At 45.6% G+C, this 27,569-nt stretch overlaps 14 non-coding genes and 3 pseudogenes across 14 annotated transcripts; 3 read left to right on the forward strand and 14 right to left on the reverse strand.

Annotated features, from left to right (window-relative positions):
* Positions 1 to 12,571: 12,571 nt before the first annotated feature.
* On the reverse strand, positions 12,572 to 12,735 carry LOC135021908 (U1 spliceosomal RNA). Its single transcript, XR_010219103.1, has one exon. It is a non-coding gene; the product is annotated as a U1 spliceosomal RNA (small nuclear RNA).
* A 671-nt stretch (positions 12,736 to 13,406) lies between these two features.
* LOC135021876 (U1 spliceosomal RNA) lies at positions 13,407 to 13,569 on the reverse strand. Its single transcript, XR_010219075.1, has one exon. It is a non-coding gene; the product is annotated as a U1 spliceosomal RNA (small nuclear RNA).
* Positions 13,570 to 13,721: 152 nt separating this feature from the next.
* LOC135021725 (U1 spliceosomal RNA) lies at positions 13,722 to 13,885 on the reverse strand. Its single transcript, XR_010218943.1, has one exon. It is a non-coding gene; the product is annotated as a U1 spliceosomal RNA (small nuclear RNA).
* Positions 13,886 to 14,553: 668 nt separating this feature from the next.
* On the reverse strand, positions 14,554 to 14,717 carry LOC135021834 (U1 spliceosomal RNA). Its single transcript, XR_010219043.1, has one exon. It is a non-coding gene; the product is annotated as a U1 spliceosomal RNA (small nuclear RNA).
* A 152-nt stretch (positions 14,718 to 14,869) lies between these two features.
* Positions 14,870 to 15,033, reverse strand: LOC135021942 (U1 spliceosomal RNA). Its single transcript, XR_010219136.1, has one exon. It is a non-coding gene; the product is annotated as a U1 spliceosomal RNA (small nuclear RNA).
* Positions 15,034 to 15,703: 670 nt separating this feature from the next.
* LOC135021867 (U1 spliceosomal RNA) lies at positions 15,704 to 15,866 on the reverse strand. The gene has a single exon (XR_010219068.1). It is a non-coding gene; the product is annotated as a U1 spliceosomal RNA (small nuclear RNA).
* A 152-nt stretch (positions 15,867 to 16,018) lies between these two features.
* Positions 16,019 to 16,182, reverse strand: LOC135021939 (U1 spliceosomal RNA). Its single transcript, XR_010219134.1, has one exon. It is a non-coding gene; the product is annotated as a U1 spliceosomal RNA (small nuclear RNA).
* A 702-nt stretch (positions 16,183 to 16,884) lies between these two features.
* On the reverse strand, positions 16,885 to 17,019 carry LOC135021860 (U1 spliceosomal RNA; annotated as a pseudogene).
* A 152-nt stretch (positions 17,020 to 17,171) lies between these two features.
* On the reverse strand, positions 17,172 to 17,335 carry LOC135021702 (U1 spliceosomal RNA). Its single transcript, XR_010218920.1, has one exon. It is a non-coding gene; the product is annotated as a U1 spliceosomal RNA (small nuclear RNA).
* A 2,361-nt stretch (positions 17,336 to 19,696) lies between these two features.
* On the forward strand, positions 19,697 to 19,852 carry LOC135021888 (U1 spliceosomal RNA). Its single transcript, XR_010219084.1, has one exon. It is a non-coding gene; the product is annotated as a U1 spliceosomal RNA (small nuclear RNA).
* A 674-nt stretch (positions 19,853 to 20,526) lies between these two features.
* Positions 20,527 to 20,690, forward strand: LOC135021748 (U1 spliceosomal RNA). Its single transcript, XR_010218964.1, has one exon. It is a non-coding gene; the product is annotated as a U1 spliceosomal RNA (small nuclear RNA).
* A 152-nt stretch (positions 20,691 to 20,842) lies between these two features.
* Positions 20,843 to 21,005, forward strand: LOC135021849 (U1 spliceosomal RNA). Its single transcript, XR_010219057.1, has one exon. It is a non-coding gene; the product is annotated as a U1 spliceosomal RNA (small nuclear RNA).
* Positions 21,006 to 24,309: 3,304 nt separating this feature from the next.
* Positions 24,310 to 24,473, reverse strand: LOC135021949 (U1 spliceosomal RNA). The gene has a single exon (XR_010219143.1). It is a non-coding gene; the product is annotated as a U1 spliceosomal RNA (small nuclear RNA).
* Positions 24,474 to 25,165: 692 nt separating this feature from the next.
* On the reverse strand, positions 25,166 to 25,307 carry LOC135021884 (U1 spliceosomal RNA; annotated as a pseudogene).
* Positions 25,308 to 25,459: 152 nt separating this feature from the next.
* On the reverse strand, positions 25,460 to 25,623 carry LOC135021880 (U1 spliceosomal RNA). Its single transcript, XR_010219078.1, has one exon. It is a non-coding gene; the product is annotated as a U1 spliceosomal RNA (small nuclear RNA).
* Positions 25,624 to 26,315: 692 nt separating this feature from the next.
* LOC135021801 (U1 spliceosomal RNA) lies at positions 26,316 to 26,457 on the reverse strand (annotated as a pseudogene).
* A 152-nt stretch (positions 26,458 to 26,609) lies between these two features.
* Positions 26,610 to 26,773, reverse strand: LOC135021891 (U1 spliceosomal RNA). The gene has a single exon (XR_010219086.1). It is a non-coding gene; the product is annotated as a U1 spliceosomal RNA (small nuclear RNA).
* Between the last annotated feature and the right edge of the window lie 796 nt (positions 26,774 to 27,569).

Genomic DNA, 27,569 nt, shown 5'->3' on the forward strand with positions numbered 1-27,569 from the left:
AAAGCCTCCTATTAGTGCTTCATCTACACGTTATAGCCCTGCATTTTCCAATGCCTATCTCTTTGCAAAAGAGAGATATCGGCAAGGAAAAGCTGCAATGTACTTTTGCATTTTTCTCCCAAACGAAAGACACTAGAATGAAAATTTTAAAGCCTCCTTTTAGAGCTTCATCTACACGTAATAGTCCTGAATTTTCCAATGCCTATCTCTTTGCAAAAGAGAGATATCGTCAAGGAAATGCTGTATTGTACCTTTGCATTTTTCTCCCAAACGAAAGACACTAGAATGAAAATTTTAAAGCCTCCTGTTAGTGCTTCATCTACACGTTATAGCCCTGCATTTTCCAATGCCTAGCTCTTTGCAAAAGAGAGATATTGGCAAGGAAAAGCTGTATTGTACCTTTGCATTTTTCTCCCAAACGAAGGACACTAGATTGAAAATTGTAAAGCCTCCTATTAGTGCTTCATCTACACGTTATAGCCCTGCATTTTCCAATGCCTATCTCTTTGCAAAAGAGAGATATCGGCAAGGAAAAGCTGCAATGTACTTTTGCATTTTTCTCCCAAACGAAAGACACTAGAATGAAAATTTTAAAGCCTCCTTTTAGTGCTTCATCTACACGTAATAGTCCTGAATTTTCCAATGCCTATCTCTTTGCAAAAGAGAGATATCGGCAAGGAAATGCTGTATTGTACCTTTGCATTTTTCTCCCAAACGAAAGACACTAGAATGAAAATTTTAAAGCCTCCTGTTAGTGCTTCATCTACACGTTATATCCCTGCATTTTCCAATGCCTATCTCTTTGCAAAAGAGAGATATCGGCAAGGAAAAGCTGTATTGTACCTTTGCATTTTTCTCCCAAACGAAAGACACTAGAATGAAAATTGTAAAGCCTCCTGTTAGTGCTTCATCTACACGTTATAGCCCTGAATTTTCCAATGCCTATCTCTTTGCAAAAGAGAGATATCGGCAAGGAAAAACTGTATTGTACCTTTGCATTTTTCTCCCAAACGAAAGACACTAGAATGAAAATTTTAAAGCCTCCTGTTAGTGCTTCATCTACACGTTATAGCCCTGAATTTTCCAATGCCTAGCTCTTTGCAAAAGAGAGATATTGGCAAGGAAAAGCTGTATTGTACCTTTGCATTTTTCTCCCAAACGAAGGACACTAGATTGAAAATTTTAAAGCCTCCTATTAGTGCTTCATCTACACGTTATAGCCCTGAATTTTCCAATGCCTATCTCTTTGCAAAAGAGAGATATCGGCAAGGAAAAGCTGTATTGTACCTTTGCATTTTTCTCCCAAACGAAGGACACTAGAATGAAAATTTTAAAGCCTCCTGTTAGTGCTTCATCTACACGTTATAGCCCTGAATTTTCCAATGCCTATCTCTTTGCAAAAGAGAGATATCGGCAAGGAAAAGCTGTATTGTACCTTTGCATTTTTCTCCCAAACGAAAGACACTAGAATGAAAATTTTAAAGCCTCCTGTTAGTGCTTCATCTACACGTTATAGCCCTGCATTTTCCAATGCCTATCTCTTTGCAAAAGAGAGATATCGGCAAGGAAAAGCTGCATTGTACCTTTGCATTTTTCTCCCAAACGAAAGACACTAGAATGAAAATTGTAAAGCCTCCTGTTAGTGCTTCATCTACACGTTATAGCCCTGCATTTTCCAATGCCTAGCTCTTTGCAAAAGAGAGATATTGGCAAGGAAAAGCTGTATTGTACCTTTGCATTTTTCTCCCAAACGAAGGACACTAGATTGAAAATTTTAAAGCCTCCGATTAGTGCTTCATCTACACGTTATAGCCCTGAATTTTCCAATGCCTAGCTCTTTGCAAAAGAGAGATATTGGCAAGGAAAAGCTGCATTGTACTTTTGCATTTTTCTCCCAAACGAAAGACACTAGAATGAAAATTTTAAAGCCTCCTTTTAGTGCTTCATCTACACGTAATAGTCCTGAATTTTCCAATGCCTATCTCTTTGCAAAAGAGAGATATCGGCAAGGAAATGCTGTATTGTACCTTTGCATTTTTCTCCCAAACGAAAGACACTAGAATGAAAATTTTAAAGCCTCCTGTTAGTGCTTCATCTACACGTTATAGCCCTGCATTTTCCAATGCCTATCTCTTTGCATAAGAGAGATATCGGCAAGGAAAAGCTGTATTGTACCTTTGCATTTTTCTCCCAAACGAAAGACACTAGAATGAAAATTGTAAAGCCTCCTGTTAGTGCTTCATCTACACGTTATAGCCCTGAATTTTCCAATGCCTATCTCTTTGCAAAAGAGAGATATCGGCAAGGAAAAACTGTATTGTACCTTTGCATTTTTCTCCCAAACGAAAGACACTAGAATGAAAATTTTAAAGCCTCCTGTTAGTGCTTCATCTACACGTTATAGCCCTGAATTTTCCAATGCCTAGCTCTTTGCAAAAGAGAGATATTGGCAAGGAAAAGCTGTATTGTACCTTTGCATTTTTCTCCCAAACGAAGGACACTAGATTGAAAATTTTAAAGCCTCCTATTAGTGCTTCATCTACACGTTATAGCCCTGAATTTTCCAATGCCTATCTCTTTGCAAAAGAGAGATATCGGCAAGGAAAAGCTGTATTGTACCTTTGCATTTTTCTCCCAAACGAAGGACACTAGAATGAAAATTTTAAAGCCTCCTGTTAGTGCTTCATCTACACGTTATAGCCCTGAATTTTCCAATGCCTATCTCTTTGCAAAAGAGAGATATCGGCAAGGAAAAGCTGTATTGTACCTTTGCATTTTTCTCCCAAACGAAAGACACTAGAATGAAAATTTTAAAGCCTCCTGTTAGTGCTTCATCTACACGTTATAGCCCTGAATTTTCCAATGCCTATCTCTGTGCAAAAGAGAGATATCGGCAAGGAAATGCTGTATTGTACCTTTGCATTTTTCTCCCAAACGAAAGACACTAGAATGAAAATTTTAAAGCCTCCTGTTAGTGCTTCATCTACACGTTATAGCCCTGCATTTTCCAATGCCTATCTCTTTGCAAAAGAGAGATATCGGCAAGGAAAAGCTGCATTGTACCTTTGCATTTTTCTCCCAAACGAAAGACACTAGAATGAAAATTGTAAAGCCTCCTGTTAGTGCTTCATCTACACGTTATAGCCCTGCATTTTCCAATGCCTAGCTCTTTGCAAAAGAGAGATATTGGCAAGGAAAAGCTGTATTGTACCTTTGCATTTTTCTCCCAAACGAAGGACACTAGATTGAAAATTTTAAAGCCTCCTATTAGTGCTTCATCTACACGTTATAGCCCTGAATTTTCCAATGCCTATCTCTTTGCAAAAGAGAGATATCGGTAAGGAAAAGCTGTATTGTACCTTTGCATTTTTCTCCCAAAAGAAAGACACTAGAATGAAAATTTTAAAGCCTCATGTTAGTGCTTCATCTACACGTTATAGCCCTGAATTTTCCAATGCCTATCTCTGTGCAAAAGAGAGATATCGGCAAGGAAATGCTGTATTGTACCTTTGCATTTTTCTCCCAAACGAAAGACACTAGAATGAAAATTTTAAAGCCTCCTGTTAGTGCTTCATCTACACGTTATAGCCCTGCATTTTCCAATGCCTATCTCTTTGCAAAAGAGAGATATCGGCAAGGAAAAGCTGTATTGTACCTTTGCATTTTTCTCCCAAACGAAAGACACTAGAATGAAAATTGTAAAGCCTCCTGTTAGTGCTTCATCTACACGTTATAGCCCTGAATTTTCCAATGCCTATCTCTTTGCAAAAGAGAGATATCGGCAAGGAAAAACTGTATTGTACCTTTGCATTTTTCTCCCAAACGAAAGACACTAGAATGAAAATTTTAAAGCCTCCTGTTAGTGCTTCATCTACACGTTATAGGCCTGAATTTTCCAATGCCTAGCTCTTTGCAAAAGAGAGATATTGGCAAGGAAAAGCTGTATTGTACCTTTGCATTTTTCTCCCAAACGAAGGACACTAGATTGAAAATTTTAAAGCCTCCTATTAGTGCTTCATCTACACGTTATAGCCCTGAATTTTCCAATGCCTATCTCTTTGCAAAAGAGAGATATCGGCAAGGAAAAACTGTATTGTACCTTTGCATTTTTCTCCCAAACGAAAGACACTAGAATGAAAATTGTAAAGCCTCCTGTTAGTGCTTCATCTACACGTTATAGCCCTGCATTTTCCAATGCCTAGCTCTTTGCAAAAGAGAGATATTGGCAAGGAAAAGCTGCATTGTACCTTTGCATTTTTCTCCCAAACGAAGGACACTAGATTGAAAATTTTAAAGCCTCCTATTAGTGCTTCATCTACACGTTATAGCCCTGAATTTTCCAATGCCTATCTCTTTGCAAAAGAGAGATATCGGCAAGGAAAAGCTGTATTGTACCTTTGCATTTTTCTCCCAAACGAAGGACACTAGAATGAAAATTTTAAAGCCTCCTGTTAGTGCTTCATGTACACGTTATAGCCCTGAATTTTCCAATGCCTATCTCTTTGCAAAAGAGAGATATCGGCAAGGAAAAGCTGTATTGTACCTTTGCATTTTTCTCCCAAACGAAAGACACTAGAATGAAAATTTTAAAGCCTCCTGTTAGTGCTTCATCTACACGTTATAGCCCTGAATTTTCCAATGCCTATCTCTGTGCAAAAGAGAGATATCGGCAAGGAAATGCTGTATTGTACCTTTGCATTTTTCTCCCAAACGAAAGACACTAGAATGAAAATTTTAAAGCCTCCTGTTAGTGCTTCATCTACACGTTATAGCCCTGCATTTTCCAATGCCTATCTCTTTGCAAAAGAGAGATATCGGCAAGGAAAAGCTGCATTGTACCTTTGCATTTTTCTCCCAAACGAAAGACACTAGAATGAAAATTGTAAAGCCTCCTGTTAGTGCTTCATCTACACGTTATAGCCCTGCATTTTCCAATGCCTAGCTCTTTGCAAAAGAGAGATATTGGCAAGGAAAAGCTGTATTGTACCTTTGCATTTTTCTCCCAAACGAAGGACACTAGATTGAAAATTTTAAAGCCTCCTATTAGTGCTTCATCTACACGTTATAGCCCTGAATTTTCCAATGCCTATCTCTTTGCAAAAGAGAGATATCGGCAAGGAAAAGCTGCATTGTACTTTTGCATTTTTCTCCCAAACGAAAGACACTAGAATGAAAATTTTAAAGCCTCCTTTTAGTGCTTCATCTACACGTAATAGTCCTGAATTTTCCAATGCCTATCTCTTTGCAAAAGAGAGATATCGGCAAGGAAATGCTGTATTGTACCTTTGCATTTTTCTCCCAAACGAAAGACACTAGAATGAAAATTTTAAAGCCTCCTTTTAGTGCTTCATCTACACGTAATAGTCCTGAATTTTCCAATGCCTATCTCTTTGCAAAAGAGAGATATCGGCAAGGAAATGCTGTATTGTACCTTTGCATTTTTCTCCCAAACGAAAGACACTAGAATGAAAATTTTAAAGCCTCCTGTTAGTGCTTCATCTACACGTTATAGCCCTGCATTTTCCAATGCCTATCTCTTTGCAAAAGAGAGATATCGGCAAGGAAAAGCTGTATTGTACCTTTGCATTTTTCTCCCAAACGAAAGACACTAGAATGAAAATTGTAAAGCCTCCTGTTAGTGCTTCATCTACACGTTATAGCCCTGAATTTTCCAATATCTATCTCTTTGCAAAAGAGAGATATCGGCAAGGAAAAACGGTATTGTACCTTTGCATTTTTCTCCCAAACGAAAGACACTAGAATGAAAATTTTAAAGCCTCCTGTTAGTGCTTCATCTGCACGTTATAGCCCTGAATTTTCCAATGCCTAGCTCTTTAACGTGTAGATGAAGCACTAACAGGAGGCTTTACAATTTTCATTCTAGTGTCTTTCGTTTGGGAGAAAAATGCAAAGGTACAATGCTGCTTTTCCTTGCCGATATCTCTCTTTTGCAAAGAGATAGGCATTGGAAAATGCAGGGCTATAACGTGTAGATGAAGCACTAACAGGAGGCTTTAAAATTTTCATTCTAGTGTCCTTCGTTTGGGAGAAAAATGCAAAGGTACAATACAGCTTTTCCTTGCCGATATCTCTCTTTTGCAAAGAGATAGGCATTGGAAAATTCAGGGCTATAACGTGTAGATGAAGCACTAACAGGAGGCTTTAAAATTTTCATTCTAGTGTATTTCGTTTGGGAGAAAAATGCAAAGGTACAATACCGCTTTTCCTTGCCGATATCTCTCTTTTGCAAAGAGCTAGGCATTGGAAAATTCAGGGCTAGAACGTGTAGATGAAGCACTAATAGGAGGCTTAAAAATTTTCAATCTAGTGTCCTTCGTTTGGGAGAAAAATGCAAAGGTACAATACAGCTTTTCCTTGCCAATATCTCTCTTTTGCAAAGAGCTAGGCATTGGAAAATTCAGGGCTATAACGTGTAGATGAAGCACTAACAGGAGGCTTTAAAATTTTCATTCTAGTGTCTTTCGTTTGGGAGAAAAATGCAAAAGTACAATGCTGCTTTTCCTTGCCGATATCTCTCTTTTGCAAAGAGATAAGCATTGGAAAATTCAGGGCTATAACGTGTAGATGAAGCACTAACAGGAGGCTTTAAAATTTTCATTCTAGTGTCTTTCGTTTGGGAGAAAAATGCAAAGGTACAATACAGCTTTTCCTTGCCAATATCTCTCTTTTGCAAAGAGCTAGGCATTGGAAAATGCAGGGCTATAACGTGTAGATGAAGCACTAACAGGAGGCTTTACAATTTTCATTCTAGTGTCTTTCGTTTGGGAGAAAAATGCAAAGGTACAATGCTGCTTTTCCTTGCCGATATCTCTCTTTTGCAAAGAGATAGGCATTGGAAAATGCAGGGCTATAACGTGTAGATGAAGCACTAACAGGAGGCTTTAAAATTTTCATTCTAGTGTCCTTCGTTTGGGAGAAAAATGCAAAAGTACAATACAGCTTTTCCTTGCCAATATCTCTCTTTTGCAAAGAGCTAGGCATTGGAAAATTCAGGGCTATACCGTGTAGATGAAGCACTAACAGGAGGCTTTTCAATTTTCATTCTAGTGTCTTTCGTTTGGTAGAAAAATGCAAAGGTACAATACAGCTTTTCCTTGCCGATATCTCTCTTTTGCAAAGAGATAGGCATTGGAAAATTCAGGGCTATAACGTGTAGATGAAGCACTAACAGGAGGCTTTAAAATTTTCATTCTAGTGTCTTTCGTTTGGGAGAAAAATGCAAAGGTACAATACAGCTTTTCCTTGCCGATATCTCTCTTTTGCAAAGAGATAGGCATTGGAAAATTCTGGGCTATAACGTGTAGATGAAGCACTAACAGGAGGCTTTAAAATTTTCATTCTAGTGTCCTTCGTTTGGGAGAAAAATGCAAAGGTACAATACAGCTTTTCCTTGCCGATATCTCTCTTTTGCAAAGAAATAGGCATTGGAAAATTCAGGGCTATAACGTGTAGATGAAGCACTAATAGGAGGCTTTAAAATTTTCATTCTAGTGTCCTTCGTTTGGGAGAAAAATGCAAAGGTACAATAAAGCTTTTCCTTGCCGATATCTCTCTTTTGCAAAGAAATAGGCATTGGAAAATTCAGGGCTATAATGTGTAGATGAAGCACTAACAGGAGGCTTTAAAATTTTCATTCTAGTGTCTTTCGTTTGGGAGAAAAATGCAAAGGTACAATACAGCTTTTCCTTGCCGATATCTCTCTTTTGCAAAGAGCTAGGCATTGGAAAATTCAGGGCTATAACGTGTAGATGAAGCACTAACAGTAGGCTTTAAAATTTTCATTCCCAATGGGGATGGCTTCCCGGGAGGTAACCCCTATTGAGTGAAGGGAGTATATAGGATACGACCCAGTGGTACCTGACGACATAGATACTAACAGCTATTTAATAACATTACGCTAGAAAGTGATTATTAGCAACATATATATCTATATAAACAACCCCGCCAGGGTTGTGCCTTCAAAAATAATCACACACGGACACGCTTTTTAAACCTTTTTTTCACATCTCTTTATTTTTCTTATGCACATGTATGTTAGTTCTGTGATTTTAACCTTTATGTTTCACTGCAGTTTGGGATAATAATATTAATATTTATCCAATTTTAATACATACTTAATAAAGGTTATATTTTATGATTCATTCATTCTGTCCAGTGCGTCAACAGTGCAGATTTCTTCTTGTTTTTTCTCCCAAATTCTATAACAATGACAGTAAATGTTGTTTCTTTTCAAACAGAACTTTCTTGACCATGCTACTTGCTTGAAAGATCTGGGAGCACATGGAAAACAGTACAAACCATGCAGTATCACAAGAGCCTTTATTTGATCTTTCATGAAGATAGAGCAGAATTGAGGACACGTCAACAATTTCTGCCGAAGGTGGTTCATCTTTCCACATGGTGCCTTTGGCCACTGACACCTTCGTTGAGTCAAAGTCTCTGGCTGTGGTCAGAACTTTGAAAATTTATGTCACCAGAACGGTTCAGATTAGGAAAACAGAGGCTCTGTTTGTCCTGTATGCTCCCAACAGGATTGGGTGTCCTGCTTCCATGTAGACCATTATGCGCTGGATCTGTGGTAAGATTCAGCATGCTCATTCCATGGCAGGATTGCCGTTACTGAATTAGGTGAAGACCCATTCTACTAGAAAGGTGGGTTCATCCTGGGCAGCTGGTCGGGGAGTCTCGGCATTGCAACTTTGCCGAGCATCTATTTAGTAAACACTTTTGCTAAGTTTTACAAGTTTGATACCTTGGCTGATGATAACCTCAAGTTGGGTCATTCGGTGCTGCAGAGTCGTACGCACTCTCCCACCCGTTCAAGAGCTTTGGTATAACCCCATGGTTCTTAATGTGACCCCAGCATCCTCTAGGTCGTATGAGAAAATAGGATTTTAATACCTACCGGTAAATCCTTTTCTCTTAGTCCGTAGAGGATGCTGGGCACCCGTCCCAGTCCATACTGTGTCTGCAGTTATTACTTGTGGTTATACACATGTTATGTTATGGTTCTGGTCAGCTTTTTGCTGCAATTGTTCATGCCGTTGGCTTGTGTTCTGTTGAATGCCACGTTCTGCGGCATGCTTAAGGTGTGAGCTGGTAAGATGCTCACCTTAGTTTAACAATAAATCCTTTCCTCGAAATGTCCGTCTCCCTGGGCACAGTTCCTATAACTGGAGTCTGGAGGAGGGGCATAGAGGGAGGAGCCAGTTCACACCCTTTGAAAGTCTTAAAGTGCCCATGTCTCTTGCGGATCCCGTCTATACCCCATGGTTCTTAATGTGACCCCAGCATCCTCTACGGACTAAGAGAAAAGGATGCCCTTGCGCACTATCCTGACTTCTCCTCCCGTCTGCTTACTTTGTGCCTTCCAACGCACAATGCGAACTACAGGTGGTGCTGCAGGGCCCACACCCTTTTACTTGCCTTACAGAACAGCTCTGGAGCTGTTACAGTGCCCAGCTGCTGCAAGAAATCAGCTTGAATGCTTCAGGGGATGGGGCATGGCCAACATGAGCCCCACACCAAAGGAGGGTGGGGGTGTTTAATGCGAACTAGGGGTCATCCAAGCACCGCAAAAGGCCGCCATGCCCTGCATGCCCCTTTTCTCTTTTCATATGCAGATGAGGGTTCCAGCCAACTTTGGCCCACATCTTGGATGACATCACCGTATGCAAATTCGTCTTCTGCAGACCTTCCCCCAGGAATGCTTGTACTAGTTGTTGCATATGGTTTGATATTTGATGGTGCTTCAATATTAGGCAGCCTTCCACCCTCCCATGTTCATCTGAACAGATGTGGTCTCCCTGCAGTTGTTGTCCCCAGACGAGAGTTCCCTTGTGCGTCCTCAGTTGAATCTCCTTAACTTGACGGGGGAGGGGCTGCCCGAGCAGCCACCCTCCCCAGCCCTATCCCAACTCATACTTATTTTGCATATGAGATCTCTTGATCATGAAGATTGTTCTCACAGGGTGAGGTTCATCCATTATATTTTAAAATAGGAAGGTACAAATTACATATTTGAATTGCATCTATGTGCTGGATTCAAATGTCCCCCCCCCCCTTCCTTTCTCAATTGTGCCCGTCAGCAGCTATTCTAAGGTTGCTGCCAATGGGTGTGACACATTAATTTCTTCTGTGGGGTACACTGGACTCCACAAGGATTCACATTGGGGTGTAGAGTAGGATCTTGATCTGAGGCACCAACCGGCTCAAAGCTTTTGACTGTTCCCAAGATGCTCAGCGCATCCTCCTCTATAACCCCGCTTCCATGAACAGGGAGCTCAGTTTGTAGTTGGTGCCTTCAGTAGCAGGCCACTTAACAGGGGCCTGCCTCAGGCAGCCTATTCTTAGCTATTAATTTTGACAAGAAAAGAAGAACTTGTTTTATGAGAATCTACAAGGGCTGCAGCAGGCTAGGTCTAATAGACATCTTTACTGCAGCTTCATCACTCCCAGCGGCGCTGTATACTCCCGTGCCCTGGTTGCTGGGTCACTGCAGCGGAGGCTCCAGTTTCTTCCTAAGGTCAGTCACACACACACCGCCCTTCCGGATCACGAGGCCGCTGATGAAGGGGAGCGTGGCCGTAGGGGGTGGACCGTGTGCGCACTGGCGTGGACACTGATTACTGGGCAGCCGCTCCACTAGCCACCAGGTACAGTTAAGGAGCACAGGTCTGGGAGTTTTACTCCTATATTAACCCAATTTTGTACTGCCCGCAGCGCATTGTGATAGGTAATAGGGCCTGATTCAGGTTGGAATGCAATCACAATAAGCGATCCAACTGCAAAAATTGCTAACAGCATACGCATGTGCCTGCATTTTCTGCGGCACCCCGCAGAGAATGCGATCGCCTCTGCCTGTCAATCGGGGCGGGGGGGGGAGAGGGGGGTCAGCAACACTCCATTTCCAAGTCAGGGATGGAGCGGTGCGGGGGCAAGGCTTCAAAATGGGGTCTGCAACGGAGGAGACACAGGGGGCGTGGTCACAGCGGCTGTATGACATCACATTCAGCCGCTGTGATCACAAAAATGGTGGCGGCTTCCTGCGCGCACATACAGTTTGCACCAGCAGGAGGCTACACCATTTTTTATGATCACGCTGAACTGCAGTGCGACTGCAATTACAGCATGGTCAAGAATGGAGGCGTCATGCTGGGTGGCCATGCCCTGTCACTGTGCAGGAGCCAGCACCGCACACACACTAGTCCCCGGGTGCAGCCCCCAACCCCCGGGACACCCGGAGCAACAAAATGTAGATTCAGGCCACCAGGCCACGCCCCTACCTATGAAACCATGCCTCCTTTTTACCATTGCGCTGCTTATCTGCGCGCACTGCATTACAATCTCCTTCGCCACCTCTCTGGGTGTCACCAGTGATAGTGACACCTCTGCCATGCTTGTAGCAGCTGGTCCTAAGATCTACGCCTCAAGCCCTGAGTGTTTGCCCTTGTGACTTGTTGATCATCATAGCGAAGCAGATGCTTACAGAAAACTGCAGGGGCTTAGATTGAAAATAAAAAAATTGATGGGTATAAGGTAGAGAGGAGCGGGTTCGGTTCTCCGAGAACCGAATTCCCGACGAACTCCATGTGGTTTACACTGGTCCGAGGCAGGCTCGGTTGTTCCCGCCTGACTCGGAAAACCTGAACAAGGGAAAATGTCGTCATCCCGCTGTCGGATTCTCTCGAGATTCGGATTCCATATAAAGAGCTGCGCGTTGCCGCCATTTTTACTCGTGCATTGAAGAGAGAGCGGAGAGGACGTGGCTATGTTCTCTCAGTGGAAATCTCAATATCAGTGCTCAGTATCAGTGGTTACTTATTGCTGCTCAGTAATACTAGTAGTGTGTCTCTCCTGCTCAGTGTCAGTTCTCAGTAGTATCCTCATCAGTGCTCAGTATCACTGCTCATTGTCTTGTGCTGCATTGTGGTGCTCAGCATACTACAGTACATTACTAATAGTCCAGTGCTGCATCTTGCTGCTCAGTGTCAGTTCTAGTATCCTCATCAGTGCTCACTATCACTGCTCATTACATTGTGGTGTTCTGTATACTACAGTAACATAGTAATATAGTAACATATAGTAACATAGTTTTTGAGGTTGAATAGAGGCAAATTGCCCATCGTGTTCAACCTGTTTTAAGTTGTGATGATTCTACATACTTGCTGAATAATGTTTTATGACTAGTTAGCTACTATAACTCATGTTACCCCCGGATTAACCATGTTGATATTTTAAGTATTATAACCTTGGATAGCTTTTTCATTCAGAAATGTATCCATTCCTTTTTTAAATCCAATTACAGAGTCCGCCATTACCACCTTCCCTGGCAGGGAATTCCACATCCTGATTGCCCTAACAGTGAACATCATAGTATCTCACCTGGCAGGTAAGTAGGAGTTGGGCTAGAGCTGTGGAGGATTGCTGCTCGGGCACCCCCTGTCAAGTGAAGGAGATCCAACTGAGGCAGCACAAGGGAACTCTCGAAAGAAGAACAAGGCTAGAGGAAGATCTGAGACAAAGAAATCTGACTTTTACCAGAGCTGACCAGAGGAAAGCACAAACGCAGTCCCCCACTACCACAAATAATGCAGTCGAGTTTCCCACATTTGGGGAAATCACAGGGGTCAGCATACCCAGAGTGCAATGAATGAACCTCACCCTGGGAGAACAATCTTCATGACCATGGTATCTCCTATGCAAAATAAGTATGATTTGGGATAGGGCTGGGGAGGGCCGCTGCTCAGGCACATCTCTGTCAAGTAAAGGAGATTCAACTGAGCCAACACAAGGGAACTCTCATCTGGGGACAACAACTGCAGGGAGAACACATATTTTCAGATGAACATGGGAGGGCAGAAGGCTGCCTAACACTGAAGCACCCCCAAACAACAAACCAAATGCAACTACTAGTGCAAGCATTCCTGGGGGAAGGCCTGCAGCAGATGGATTTGCATATGGTGATGTCATCCAAGCAGTGGGTCAAAGTTGGCTTCAACCCTCGTCTGCATATGAAAATAAAAAAGGGGTGTGCAGGGCATGGCGGCCTTTTGCGGCGCTTGGATGACCCCTAGTTTGCATTAAACACCTCCACCTTCCTTCGGTGTGGGGCTCATGTTGGCTATGCCCCAGCCCCTGAAGCATTCAAGCTGATTTCTTGCAGCAGCTGGGCACTGTAACAGCTCCAGAGCTGCTCTGTAAAGCAAGTAAAAGGGTGTGGGCCCTGCAGCACTACCTGTAGTTTGCATTGTGCGTTGGAAGGCACAAAGTAAGCAGACGGGAGAAGTCAGGATAGTGCACAAGGGCATAGAAGGGAGCGGCTCAAGAAAAGAGAAGTGGAAACAGACAGCAAACTAGGCTGGAGAGAGACCTGAGACAAAGAGATCTGAATTATACGAGAGCCGACCAGAGGAAACACAAATTATGTAATCAAGTGTCCCACATTTGGGGAAATCGTAGGAGCAGCACACCCAGAGTGCATTGGGTGAGCCTTGCCCTGGGAGAAGCACCTTCCTGATCATAGTATCTCACCTGGCAGGTAAGTAGGAGTTGGGCTAGAGCTGGGGAGGGTCGCTGTTCGGGCACCCCCCTGTCAAGTGAAGGAGATCCAACTGAGGCAGCACAAGGAAACTCTCGAAAAAAGAACAAGGCTAGAGGAAGATCTGAGACAAAGAAATCTGACTTTTACCAGAGCTGACCAGAGGAAAGCACAAACACAGTCCCCCACTACCACAAATAATGCAGTCGAGTTTCCCACATTTGGGGAAATGACAGGGGTCAGCATACCCAGAATGCAATGAATGAACCTCACCCTGGGAGAACAATCTTCATGACAATGGTATCTCCTATGCAAAATAAGTATGATTTGGGATAGGGCTGGGGAGGGCCGCTGCTCAGGCACATCTCTGTCAAGTAAAGGAGATTCAACTGAGGCAGCACAAGGGAACTCTCATCTGGGGACAACAACTGCAGGGAGAACACATATTTTCAGATGAACATGGGAGAGCAGAAGGCTGCCTAATACTGAAGCACCCCCAAACAACAAACCAAATGCAACAACTAGTACAAGCATTCCTGGGAAAAGGTCTGCAGAAGACGGATTTGCATACGGTGATGTCATCCAAGCAGTGGGCCAAAGTTGGCTGGAACCCTCATCTGCATATGAAAAGAGAAAAGGGGTATGCAGGGCATGGCGGCCTTTTGCGGCGCTTGGATGACCCTTAGTTCGCATTAAACACCTCCACCCTCCGTCGGTGTGGGGCTCATGTTGGCTATGCCCCAGCCCCTGAAGCATTCAAGCTGATTTCTTGCAGCAGCTGGGCACTGTAACAGCTCCAGAGCTGCTCTGTAAGGCAAGTAAAATGGTGTTGGCCCTGCAGCACTACCTGTAGTTTGCATTGTGCGTTGGAAGGCACAAAGTAAGCAGACAGGAGAAGTCAGGAGAGTGCACAAGGGCAAGGGCAGGGGCTCAAGAAAAGAGAAGTGGAAACAGACAGCAAACTAGGCTGGAGAGAGACCTGAGACAAAGAGATCTGAATTATACGAGTAGCCGACCAGAGGAAACACAAATTATGTAGTCAAGTGTCCCACATTTGGGGAAATCGTAGGAGCAGCACACCCAGAGTGCAATGGGTGAGCCTTGCCCTGGGAGAAGCACCTTCCTGATCATAGTATCTCACCTGGCAGGTAAGTAGGAGTTGGGCTAGAGCTGGGGAGGGTCGCTGCTCGGGCACCCCCCTGTCAAGTGAAGGAAATCCAACTGAGGCAGCACAAGGAAACTCTCAAAAAAAGAACAAGGCTAGAGGAAGATCTGAGACAAAGAAATCTGACTTTTACCAGAGCTGACCAGAGGAAAGCACAAACACAGTCCCCCACTACCACAAATAATGCAGTCGAGTTTCCCACATTTGGGGAAATCACAGGGGTCAGCATACCCAGAATGCAATGAATGAACCTCACCCTGGAAGAACAATCTTCATGACCATGGTATCTCCTATGCAAAATAAGTATGATTTGGGATAGGGCTGGGGAGGGCCGCTGCTCAGGCACATCTCTGTCAAGTAAAGGAGATTCAACTGAGGCAGCACAAGAGAACTCTCATCTGGGGACAACAACTGCAGGGAGAACACATATTTTCAGATGAACATGGGAGAGCAGAAGGCTGCCTAATACTGAAGCACCCCAAACAACAAACCAAATGCAACAACTAGTACAAGCATTCCTGGGGGAAGGTCTGCAGAAGACGTATTTGCATACGGTGATGTCATCCAAGCAGTGGGCCAAAGTTGGCTGGAACCCTCATCTGCATATGAAAAGAGAAAAGGGGTATGCAGGGCATGGCGGCCTTTTGCGGCGCTTGGATGACCCTTAGTTCGCATTAAACACCTCCACCCTCCGTCGGTGTGGGGCTCATGTTGGCTATGCCCCAGCCCCTGAAGCATTCAAGCTGATTTCTTGCAGCAGCTGGGCACTGTAACAGCTCCAGAGCTGCTCTGAAAGGCAAGTAAAAGGGTGTGGGCCCTGCAGCACTACCTGTAGTTTGCATTGTGCGTTGGAAGGCACAAAGTAAGCAGACAGGAGAAGTCAGGAGAGTGCACAAGGGCATAGAAGGCAGCGGCTCAAGAAAAGAGAAGTGGAAACAGACAGCAAACTAAGCTGGAGAGAGACCTGAGACAAAGAGATCTGAATTATACGAGAGCCGACCAGGGGAAACGCAAATTATGCAGTCAAGTTTCCCACATTTGGGGAAATCGCAGGAGCAGCACACCCAGAGTGCAATGGGTGAGCCTTGCCCTGGGAGAAGCACCTTCATGATCATAGTATCTCACCTGGCAGTTATGTAGGAGTTGGGCTAGAGCTGGGGAGGGTCGCTGCTCGGGTACCCCCCTGTCAAGTGAAGGAGATCAAACTGAGGCAGCACAATGGAACTCTCGAAAGAAGAACAAGGCTAGAGGAAGATCTGAGACAAAGAAATCTGACTTTTACCAGAGCTGACCAGAGGAAAACACAAACACAGTCCCCCACTACCACAAATAATGCAGTTGAGTTTCCCACATTTGGGGAAATCACAGGGGTCAGCATACCCAGAATGCAATGAATGAACCTCACCCTGGGAGAACAATCTTTATGACCATGGTATCTCCTATGCAAAATAAGTATGATTTGGGATAGGGCTGGGGAGGGCCGCTGCTCAGGCACATCTCTGTCAAGTAAAGGAGATTCAACTGAGGCAGCACAAGGGAACTCTCATCTGGGGACAACAACTGCCGGGAGAACACATATTTTCAGATGAACATGGGAGGGCAGAAGGCTGCCTAATACTGAAGCACCCCCAAACAACAAACCAAATGCAGCAACTAGTACAAGCATTCCTGGGGGAAGGTCTGCAGAAGACGGATTTGCATACAGTGATGTCATCCAAGCAGTGGGCCAAAGTTGGCTGGAACCCTCATCTGCATATGAAAAGAGAAAAGGGGTATGCAGGGCATGGCGGCCTTTTGCGGCGCTTGGATGACCCTTAGTTCGCATTAAACACCCCCACCCTACTTCGGTGTGGGGCTCATGTTGGCCATGCCCCAGCCCCTGAAGCATTCAAGCTGATTTCTTGCAGCAGCTTGGCACTGTAACAGCTCCAGAGCTGCTCTGTAAGGCAAGTAAAAGGGTGTGGGCCCTGCAGCACTACCTGTAGTTTGCATTGTGCATCGGAAGGCACAAAGTAAGCAGACAGGAGGAGAAGTCAGGATAGTGCACAAGGGTATAGAAGGGAGGGGCTCAAGAAAAAAGAAGTGGAAACAGACAGCAAACTAGGCTGGAGAGAGACCTGAGACAAAGAGATCTGAATTATATGAGAGCCGACTAGGGGAAACACAAATTATGCAATCAAGTTTCCCATATTTGGGGAAATCGCAGGGGCAGCACACCCAGAGTGCAATGGGTGAGCCTTGCCCTGGGAGAAGCAACTTCATGATCATAGTATCTCACCTGGCAGGTAAGTAGGAGTTGGGCTAGAGCTGGGGAGGGTCGCTGCTCGGGCACCCCCCTGTCAAGTGAAGGAGATCCAACTGAGGCAGCACAAGGGAACTCTTGAAAGAAGAACAAGGCTAGAGGAAGATCTGAGACAAAGAAATCTGACTTTTACCAGAGCTGACCAGAGGAAAGCACAAACACAGTCCCCCACTACCACAAATAATGCAGTTGAGTTTCCCACATTTGGGGAAATCACAGAGGTCAGCATACCCAGAACGCAATGAATGAACCTAACCCTGGGAGAACAATCTTCATGACCATGGTATCTCCTATGCAAAATAAGTATGATTTGGGATAGGGCTGGGGAGGGCCGCTGCTCAGGCACATCTCTGTCAAGTAAAGGAGATTCAACTGAGGCAGCACAAGGGAACTCTCATCTGGGGACAACAACTGCAGGGAGAACACATATTTTCAGATGAACATGGGAGGGCAGAAGGCTGCCTAATACTGAAGCACCCCCAAACAACAAACCAAATGCAACAACTAGTGCAAGCATTCCTGGGGGAAGGCCTGCCGCAGATGGATTTGCATATGGTGATGTCATCCAAGCAGTGGGTCAAAGTTGGCTTCAACCCTCGTCTGCATATGAAAAGAGAAAAGGGGCATGCAGGGCATGGCGGCCTTTTGCGGCGCTTGGCTGACCCCTAGTTTGCATTAAACACCTCCACTCTCGGTCGGTGTGGGGCTCATGTTGGCTATGCCCCAGCCCCTGAAGCATTCAAGCTGATTTCTTGCTGCAGCTGGGCACTGTAACAGCTCCAGAGCTGCTCTGTAAGGCAAGTAAAAGGGTGTGGGCCCTGCAGCACTACCTGTAGTTTGCATTGTGCGTTGGAAGGCACAAAGTAAGCAGACAGGAGAAGTCTGGAGAGTGCACAAGGGCATAGAAGGCAGCGGCTCAAGAAAAGAGAAGTGGAAACAGACAGCAAACTAGGCTGGAGAGAGACCTGAGACAAAGAGATCTGAATTATACGAGAGCCGACCAGGGGAAACACAAATTATGCAGTCAAGTTTCCCACAGGAGTATATAGGATACGACCCAGTGGTACCTGACGACATAGATACTAACAGCTATTTAATAACATTACGCTAGAAAGTGATTATTAGCAACATATATATCTATATAAACAACCCCGCCAGGGTTGTGCCTTCAAAAATAATCACACACGGACACGCTTTTTAAACCTTTTTTTCACATCTCTTTATTCTTCTTATGCACATGTATGTTAGTTCTGTGATTTTAACCTTTATGTTTCACTGCAGTTTGGGATAATAATATTAATATTTATCCAATTTTAATACATACTTAATAAAGGTTATATTTTATGATTCATTCATTCTGTCCAGTGCGTCAACAGTGCAGATTTCTTCTTGTTTTTTCTCCCAAATTCTATAACAATGACAGTAAATGTTGTTTCTTTTCAAACAGAACTTTCTTGACCATGCTTCTTGCTTGAAAGATCTGGGAGCACATGGAAAACAGTACAAACCATGCAGTATCACAAGAGCCTTTATTTGATATTTCATGAAGATAGAGCAGAATTGAGGACACGTCAACTATTTCTGCCGAAGGTGGTTCATCTTTCCACATGGTGCCTTTGGCCACTGACACCTTCGTTGAGTCAAAGTCTCTGGCTGTGGTCAGAACTTTGAAAATTTATGTCACCAGAACGGTTCAGATTAGGAAAACAGAGGCTCTGTTTGTCCTGTATGCTCCCAACAGGATTGGGTGTCCTGCTTCCATGTAGACAATTATGCGCTGGATCTGTGGTAAGATTCAGCATGCTCATTCCACGGCAGGATTGCCGTTACTGAATTAGGTGAAGACCCATTCTACTAGAAAGGTGGGTTCATCCTGGGCAGCTGGTCGGGGAGTCTCGGCATTGCAACTTTGCCGAGCAGCTATTTAGTAAACACTTTTGCTAAGTTTTACAAGTTTTAGAGTAAAGGAGATTCAACTGAGGCAGCACAAGGGAACTCTCATCTGGGGACAACAACTGCAGTGAGAACACATATTTTCAGATGAACATGGGAGGGCAGAAGGCTGCCTAATACTGAAGCACCCCCAAACAACAAACCAAATGCAACAACTAGTACAAGCATTCCTGGGGGAAGGTCTGCAGAAGACGGATATGCATATAGTGATGTCATCCAAGCAGTGGGCCAAAGTTGGCTGGAACCCTCATCTGCATATGAAAAGAGAAAAGGGGTATGCAGGGCATGGCGGCCTTTTGCGGCGCTTGGATGACCCTTAGTTCGCATTAAACACCCCCACCCTCCTTCGGTGTGGGGCTCATGTTGGCCATGCCCCAGCCCCTGAAGCATTCAAGCTGATTTCTTGCAGCAGCTTGGCACTGTAACAGCTCCAGAGCTGCTCTGTAAGGCAAGTAAAAGGGTGTGGGCCCTGCAGCACTACCTGTAGTTTGCATTGTGCATTGGAAGGCACAAAGTAAGCAGACAGGAGGAGAAGTCAGGATAGTCCACAAGGGTATAGAAGGGAGGGGCTCAAGAAAAAAGAAGTGGAAACAGACAGCAAACTAGGCTGGAGAGAGACCTGAGACAAAGAGATCTGAATTATATGAGAGCCGACCAGGGGAAACACAAATTATGCAGTCAAGTTTCCCACATTTGGGGAAATCGCAGGGGCAGCACACCCAGGTGAGATACTATAATCAGGAAGGTGCTTCTCCCAGGGCAAGGCTCACCCATTGCACACTGGGTGTGCTGCTCCTACGATTTCCCCAAATGTGGGACACTTGACTGCATAATTTGTGTTTCCTCTGGTCGGCTCTCGTATAATTCAGATCTCTTTGTCTCAGGTCTCTCTCCAGCCTAGTTTGCTCTCTGTTTCCACTTCTTTTTTCTTGAGCCCCTCCCTTCTATACCCTTGTGCACTATCCTGACTTCTCCTCCCGTCTGCTTACTTTGTGCCTTCCAATGCACAATGCAAACTACAGGTAGTGCTGCAGGGCCCACACCCTTTTACTTGCCTTACAGAGCAGCTCTGGAGCTGTTACAGTGCCCAGCTGCTGCAAGAAATCAGCTTGAATGCTTCATGGGATGGGGCATGGCCAACATGAGCCCCACACCAAAGGAGGGTGGGGGTGTTTAATGCGATCTAGGGGTCATCCAAGCACCGCAAAAGGCCGCCATGCCCTGCACGCCCCTTTTCTCTTTTCATATGCAGATGAGGGTTGAAGCCAACTTTGACCCACTGCTTGGATAACATCACCATATGCAAATCCATCTGCTGCAGGCCTTCCCCCAGGAATGCTTGCACTAGTTGTTGCATTTGGTTTGTTGTTTGGGGGTGCTTCAGTATTAGGCAGCCTTCTGCCCTCCCATGTTCATCTGAAAATATGTGTTCTCCCTGCAGTTGTTGTCCCCATATGAGAGTTCCCTTGTGCTGCCTCAGTTGAATCTCCTTTACTTGACAGAGATGTGCCTGAGCAGCGGCCCTCCCCAGCCCTATCCCAAATCATACTTATTTTGCATAGGAGACACCATGGTCATGAAAATTGTTCACCCAGGGTGAGGTTCATTCATTGCATTCTGGGTATGCTGACCCCTGTGATTTACCCAAATGTGGGAAACTCGCCTGCATTATTTGTGGTAGTTGGGGACTGTGTTTGTGTTTTCCGCTGGTCAGCTCTGGTAAAAGTCAGATTTCTTTGTCTCAGATCTTCCTCTAGCCTTGTTCTTCTTTCGAGAGTTCCATTGTGCTGCCTCAGTTGGATCTCCTTCACTTGACAGGGGGGTGCCCGAGCAGCGACCCTCCCCAGCTCTAGCCCAACTCCTACTTACCTGCCAGGTGAGATACTATGATCTTGAAGGTGCTTCTCCCAGGGCAAGGCTCAACCATTGCACTCTGGGTGTGCTGCCCCTGCGATTTCCCCAAATATGGGAAACTTGACTGCATAATTTGTGTTTCCCCTGGTCGGCTCTCGTATAATTCAGATCTCTTTGTCTCAGGTCTCTCTCCAGCCTAGTTTGCTGTCTGTTTCCACTTCTCTTTTCTTGAGCCGCTCCCTTCTATGCCCTTGCGCACTATCCTGACTTCTCCCGTCTGCTTACTTTGTGCCTTCCAACGCACAATGCGAACTACAGGTAGTGCTGCAGGGCCCACACCCTTTTATTTGCCTTACAGAGCAGCTCTGGAGCTGTTACAGTGCCCAGCTGCTGCAAGAAATCAGCTTGAATGCTTCAGGGGCTGGGGCATAGCCAACATGAGCCCCACACCGAAGGAGGGTGGAGGTGTTTAATGCGAACTAGGGGTCATCCAAGCGCCGCAAAAGGCCGCCATGCCCTGCATAACCCTTTTCTCTTTTCATATGCAGATGAGGGTTCCAGCCAACTTTGGCCCACTGCTTGGATGACATCACCGTATGCAAATTCGTCTCCTGCAGACCTTCCCCCAGGAATGCTTGTACTAGTTATTGCATATGGTTTGATATTTGATGGTGCTTCAGTATTAGGCAGCCTTCCGCTCTCCCATGTTCATCTGAAAAAATGTGGTCTCCCTGCAGTTGTTGTCCCCAGACGAGAGTTCCCTTGTGCTTCCTCAGTTGAATCTCCTTAACTTGACGGGGGAGGGGCTTGCCCGAGCAGCCACCCTCCCCAGCCCTATCCCAACTCATACTTATTTTGCATATGAGATCTCTATATCATGAAGATTGTTATCACAGGGTGAAGTTCATCCATTATATTTTAAAATAGGAAGGTTCAAATTACATATTTGAATTGCATCTATGTGCTGGATTCAAATGTCCCCCCCCCCTTCCTTTCTCAATTGTGCCCGTCAGCAGCTATTCTAAGGTTGCTGCCAATGGGTGTGACACATTAATTTCTTCTGTGGGGTACACTGGACTCCACAAGGATTCACATTGGGGTGTAGAGTAGGATCTTGATCTGAGGCACCAACCGGCTCAAAGCTTTTGACTGTTCCCAAGATGCTCAGCGCATTCTCCTCTATAACCCCGCTTCCATGAACAGGGAGCTCAGTTTGTAGTTGGTGCCTTCAGTAGCAGGCCACTTAACAGGGGCCTGCCTCAGGCAGCCTATTCTTAGCTATTAATTTTGACAAGAAAATAAGAACTTTTTTTATGAGAATCTACAAGGGCTGCAGCAGGCTAGGTCTAATAGACATCTTTACTGCAGCTTCATCACTCCCAGCGGCGCTGTATACTCCCGTGCCCTGGTTGCTGGGTCACTGCAGCGGAGGCTCCGGTTTCTTCCTAAGGTCAGTCACACACGCACCGCCCTTCCGGATCACGAGGCCGCTGATGAAGGGGAGCGTGGCCGTAGGGGGTGGACCGTGTGCGCACTGGCGTGGACACTGATTACTGGGCAGCCGCTCCACGAGCCACCAGGTACAGTTAAGGAGCACAGGTCTGGGGTTTTTTCTCCCATATTAAACCAATTTTGTACTGCCCGCAGCGCATTGTGATAGGTAATAGGGCCTGATTCAGGTTGGATTGCAATCACAGTAAGCGATCCAACTGCAAAAATTGCTAAGAGCATACGCATGTGCCTGCATTTTCTGCGGCACCCCGCAGAGAATGCGATCGCCTCTGCCTGTCAATCGGGGCAGGGGGGGAGAGGGGGGTCAGCAACACTCCATTTCCAAGTCAGGGATGGAGCGGTGCGGGGGCAAGGCTTCAAAATGGGGTCTGCAACGGAGGAGACACAGGGGGCGTGGTCACAGCGGCTGTATGACATCACATTCAGCCGCTGTGATCACAAAAATGGTGGCGGCTTCCTGCGCGCACATACAGTCTGCACCAGCAGGAGGCTACACCATTTTTTATGATCACGCTGAACTGCAGTGCGACTGCAATTACAGATTGGTCAAGAAGGGAGGCGTCATGCTGGGTGGCCATGTCCTGTCACTGTGCAGGAGCCAGTACCGCTCACACACTAGTCCCCGGGTGCAGCCCCCAACCCCCGGGACACCCGGAGCAACAAAATGTAGATTCAGGCCACCAGGCCACGCCCCTACCTATGAAACCATGCCTCCTTTTTACCATTGCGCTGCTTATCTGCGCGCACTGCATTACAATCTCCTTCGCCACCTCTCTGGGTGTCACCAGTGATAGTGACACCTCTGCCATGCTTGTAGCAGCTGGTCCTAAGATCTACGCCTCAAGCCCTGAGTGTTTGCCCTTGTGACTTGTTGATCATCATAGCGAAGCAGATGCTTACAGAAAACTGCAGGGGCTTAGATTGAAAATAAAAAAATATATGGGTATAAGGTAGAGAGGAGCGGGTTCGGTTCTCCGAGAACCAAATTCCCCACGAACTCCACGTGGTTTACACTGGTCCGAGGCAGGCTCGGTTGTTCCCGCCTGACTCGGAAAACCTGAACAAGGGAAAATGTCATCATCCCGCTGTCGGATTCTCGCGAGATTCGGATTTCATATAAAGAGCTGCGCGTTGCCGCCATTTTTACTCGTGCATTGAAGAGGGAGCGGAGAGGACGTGGCTATGTTCTCTCAGTGGAAATCTCAATATCAGTGCTCAGTATCAGTGGTTACTTATTGCTGCTCAGTAATACTAGTAGTGTGTCTCTCCTGCTCAGTGTCAGTTCTCAGTAGTATCCTCATCAGTGCTCAGTATCACTGCTCATTGTCTTGTGCTGCATTGTGGTGCTCAGCATACTACAGTACATTACTAATAGTCCAGTGCTGCATCTTGCTGCTCAGTGTCAGTTCTAGTATCCTCATCAGTGCTCACTATCACTGCTCATTACATTGTGGTGTTCTGTATACTACAGTAACATAGTAATATAGTAACATATAGTAATATAGTTTTTGAGGTTGAAAAGAGGCAAATTGCCCATCGTGTTCAACCTGTTTTAAGTTGTGATGATTCTACATACTTGCTGAATAATGTTTTATGACTAGTTAACTACTACAACTCATGTTACCCCCGGATTAACCATGTTGATATTTTAAGTATTATAACCTTGGATAGCTTTTTCATTCAGAAATGTATCCATTCCTTTTTTAAATCCAATTACAGAGTCCGCCATTACCACCTTCCCTGGCAGGGAATTCCACATCCTGATTGCCCTAACAGTGAAGATCATAATATCTCACCTGGCAGGTAAGTAGGAGTTGGGCTAGAGCTGTGGAGGATTGCTGCTTGGGCACCCCCTGTCAAGTGAAGGAGATCCAACTGAGGCAGCACAAGGGAACTCTCGAAAGAAGAACAAGGCTAGAGGAAGATCTGAGACAAAGAAATCTGACTTTTACCAGAGCTGACCAGAGGAAAGCACAAACACAGTCCCCCACTACCACAAATAATGCAGTCGAGTTTCCCACATTTGGGGAAATCACAGGGGTCAGCATACCCAGAATGCAATGAATGAACCTCACCCTGGGAGAACAATCTTCATGACCAAGGTATCTCCTATGCAAAATAAGTATGATTTGGGATAGGGCTGGGGAGGGCCGCTGCTCAGGCACATCTCTGTCAAGTAAAGGAGATTCAACTGAGGCAGCACAAGGGAACTCTCTTCTGGGGACAACAACTGCAGGGAGAACACATATTTTCAGATGAACATGGGAGGGCAGAAGGCTGCCTAAAACTGAAGCACCCCCAAACAACGAACCAAATGCAACTACTAGTGCAAGCATTCCTGGGGGAAGGCCTGCAGCAGATGGATTTGCATATGGTGATGTCATCCAAGCAGTGGGTCAAAGTTGGCTTCAACCCTCGTCTGCATATGAAAAGAAAAAAGGGGTGTGCAGGGCATGGCGGCCTTTTGCGGCGCTTGGATGACCCCTAGTTCGCATTAAACACCTCTACCCTCCTTCGGTGTGGGGCTCATGTTGGCTATGCCCCAGCCCCTGAAGCATTCAAGCTGATTTCTTGCAGCAGCTGGGCACTGTAACAGCTCCAGAGCTGCTCTGTAAAGCAAGTAAAAGGGTGTGGGCCCTGCAGCACTACCTGTAGTTTGCATTGTGCGTTGGAAGGCACAAAGTAAGCAGATGGGAGAAGTCAGGATAGTGCACAAGGGTATAGAAGGGAGGGGCTCAAGAAAAAAGAAGTGGAAACAGACAGCAAACTAGGCTGGAGAGAGACCTGAGACAAAGAGATCTGAATTATATGAGAGCCGACCAGGGGAAACACAAATTATGCAGTCAAGTTTCCCACATTTGGGGAAATCGCAGGGGCAGCACAGCCAGAGTGCAATGGGTGAGCCTTGCAGTGGGAGAAGCATCTTCATGATCATAGTATCTCACCTGGCAGGTAAGTAGGAGTTGGGCTAGAGCTGGGGAGGGTCGCTGCTCGGGCACCCCCCTGTCAAGTGAAGGAGATCCAACTGAGGCAGCACAAGGGAACTCTCGAAAGAAGAACAAGGCTAGAGGAAGATCTGAGACAAAGAAATCTGACTTTTACCAGAGCTGACCAGAGGAAAGCACAAACACAGTCCCCCACTACCACAAATAATGCAGTTGAGTTTCCCACATTTGGGGAAATCACAGGGGTCAGCATACCCAGAATGCAATGAATTAACCTAACCCTGGGAGAACAATCTTCATGACCATGGTATCTCCTATGCAAAATAAGTATGATTTGGGATAGGGCTGGGGAGGGCCGCTGCTCAGGCACATCTCTGTCAAGTAAAGGAGATTCAACTGAGGCAGCACAAGGGAACTCTCATCTGGGGACAACAACTGCAGGGAGAACACATATTTTCAGATGAACATGGGAGGGCAGAAGGCTGCCTAATACTGAAGCACCCCCAAACAACAAACCAAATGCAACAACTAGTGCAAGCATTCCTGGGGGAAGGCCTGCAGCAGATGGATTTGAATATGGTGATGTCATCCAAGCAGTGGGTCAAAGTTGGCTTCAACCCTCGTCTGCATATGAAAAGAATAAAGGGGTGTGCAGGGCATGGCGGCCTTTTGCGGCGCTTGGATGACCCCTAGTTCGCATTAAACACCTCCACCCTCCTTCGGTGTGGGGCTCATGTTGGCTATGCCCCAGCCCCTGAAGCATTCAAGCTGATTTCTTGCAGCAGCTGGGCACTGTAACAGCTCCAGAGCTGCTCTGTAAAGCAAGTAAAAGGGTGTGGGCCCTGCAGCACTACCTGTAGTTTGTATTGTGCGTTGGAAGGCACAAAGTAAGCAGACGGGAGAAGTCAGGATAGTGCACAAGGGTATAGAAGGGAGGGGCTCAAGAAAAAAGAAGTGGAAACAGACAGCAAACTAGGCTGGAGAGAGACCTGAGACAAAGAGATCTGAATTATATGAGAGCCGACCAGGGGAAACACAAATTATGCAGTCAAGTTTCCCACATTTGGGGAAATCGCAGGGGCAGCACACCCAGAGTGCAATGGGTGAGCCTTGCCCTGGGAGAAGCATCTTCATGATCATAGTATCTCACCTGGCAGGTAAGTAGGAGTTGGGCTAGAGCTGGGGAGGGTCGCTGCTCGGGCACCCCCCTGTCAAGTGAAGGAGATCCAACTGAGGCAGCACAAGGGAACTCTCGAAAGAAGAACAAGGCTAGAGGAAGATCTGAGACAAAGAAATCTGACTTTTACCAGAGCTGACCAGAGGAAAGCACAAACACAGTCCCCCACTACCACAAATAATGCAGTTGAGTTTCCCACATTTGGGGAAATCACAGGGGTCAGCATACCCAGAATGCAATGAATTAACCTAACCCTGGGAGAACAATCTTCATGACCATGGTATCTCCTATGCAAAATAAGTATGATTTGGGATAGGGCTGGGGAGGGCCGCTGCTCAGGCACATCTCTGTCAAGTAAAGGAGATTCAACTGAGGCAGCACAAGGGAACTCTCATCTGGGGACAACAACTGCAGGGAGAACACATATTTTCAGATGAACATGGGAGGGCAGAAGGCTGCCTAATACTGAAGCACCCCCAAACAACAAACCAAATGCAACAACTAGTGCAAGCATTCCTGGGGGAAGGCCTGCCGCAGATGGATTTGCATATGGTGATGTCATCCAAGCAGTGGGTCAAAGTTGGTTCAAACACCTTTGCAAAGTTCTATAAGTTTGATACCCTGGCTGAGGAGGACCTCCTGTTTGCTCAATCGGTGCTGCAAAGTCATCCGCACTCTCCTGCCCGTTTGGGAGCTTTGGTATAATCCCCATGGTCCTTACGGAGTCCCCAGCATCCTCTAGGACGTAAGAGAAAATAAGATTTTAAACCTACCGGTAAATCTTTTTCTCGTAGTCCGTAGAGGATGCTGGGTGCCCGTCCCAAGTGCGGTCTACTTCTGCAAGACTTGTATATAGTTATTGCTTACATAAGGGTTATATGTTAGTTTTCATCGGTCTTGGACTGATGCTATGTTGTTTTCATACTGTTAACTGGGTAGTATATCACAAGTTATACGGTGTGATTGGTGTGGCTGGTATGAATCTTGACCTTGGATTAACAAAAATCCTTTCCTCGTACTGTCCGTCTCCTCTGGGCACAGTTTCTCTAACTGAGGTATGGAGGAGGGGCATAGAGGGAGGAGCCAGTGCACACCCAGAT

This window comes from Pseudophryne corroboree, unplaced genomic scaffold, assembly GCF_028390025.1.
Source record: "Pseudophryne corroboree isolate aPseCor3 unplaced genomic scaffold, aPseCor3.hap2 scaffold_373, whole genome shotgun sequence".
NCBI lineage: Eukaryota > Metazoa > Chordata > Amphibia > Anura > Myobatrachidae > Pseudophryne > Pseudophryne corroboree.